The sequence below is a fragment of the Bison bison genome, unplaced genomic scaffold (genome assembly GCF_000754665.1).
Source record: "Bison bison bison isolate TAMUID 2011002044 unplaced genomic scaffold, Bison_UMD1.0 scf7180017864518, whole genome shotgun sequence".
NCBI lineage: Eukaryota > Metazoa > Chordata > Mammalia > Artiodactyla > Bovidae > Bison > Bison bison.
In genome coordinates, this window is record NW_011495071.1 from 20,111,977 (window position 1) to 20,113,109 (window position 1,133).

Here is a 1,133-nt window from a genome sequence, read left to right on the forward strand (position 1 = left end):
ATTCATGGGATCGCAAAGAGTCGGACACGACTGAGTGACTGAATTGACTGAACTGAACTGAAGATTTGCAGGGCCTTTGATTTTGCTCTACTTAAAGAAAAGTGAATTGAAAGAACTTGGATTCCAGAATTAAAAAAAATTTTTTTGGAATAAATCAAAAATTTTTTGATTTATTATTTAGTCTCTGAATATTTTAAACAGATTAAAATGCTATAGGTTTTGTTTTGTTTTGTTTATTTTTAAGATTTGGCTAACATTCCTTAAAGGAAATCCTTCTGAATAGGAAGTTTTGGCTACAGCATTGTTGTTCTCTCCTGCAGTTATGAACTATCAGCGTTGGTATTAAAAACCCCTGATAGGTTTTAGCTTTAAGACAATCATATTAATTTCAGCAAGGTTTGTCTAATTTGATGTTGTATACAGAGGAAATCCCCATCGCCTATTTTCTTATACTAAATGTTGATGAGGCATGACTCCATAAACTCCTGGCTGCTTCACTTCTCATGTAGCTGAGGTAGAGGCAGTTGGCGCAGTAGTTACAAATGTAGGCTCAGTGTTGCTGAGGAGTAGATCTTAAAAGTTCTCATCATAAGAAAAACATTTATAACTTTGTGTGGTGATGGATGTTAACTAGAATTCTTATGGTTACCATTTTGTAAAATATAAATATATTGAATTATCATGTGTGACTGGAACTAATTAATGTTATATATCACTTATATCTCAATTTAAAAAAATGTAAGCTCTGGTGTCAAGCACCATAGATTCAGACCCTAGCTTCTCCTTTCACTAGCTGTGTGAGTTTAGGCAGATTACTTAATCTCTTTGGGCTTGTTCTCCCATCTGTATACAACTGGGGTATGCTAGTACCATACTGTGGCAATTTTGAGAGAAAATACTGTGGGCCTTAACTTCACATCAGGCACTATTGGCTACTGATGTCTGTTACAATAATCAAAATATTTTGGGGGGGGCTTCCCTGATAGCTCAGTTGGTAAACAATCCACCTGCAATACAGGAGACCCTGGTTCAATTCCTGGGTTGGGAAGATCTGCTGGAGAAAAGATGGACTACTCACTCCAGTATTCTTGGGCTTCCTTTGTGGCTCAGCTGGTAAAGAATCAGCCTGCAGT

At 36.6% G+C, this 1,133-nt stretch overlaps 1 protein-coding gene across 1 annotated transcript in view; it reads left to right on the forward strand.

Moving 5' to 3' along the window:
- Window positions 1-1,133, forward strand: part of CTPS2 (CTP synthase 2) — a 37,016-nt gene that overhangs the window by 24,951 nt on the left and 10,932 nt on the right. The gene's annotated exons all lie outside the window — the stretch shown is intronic.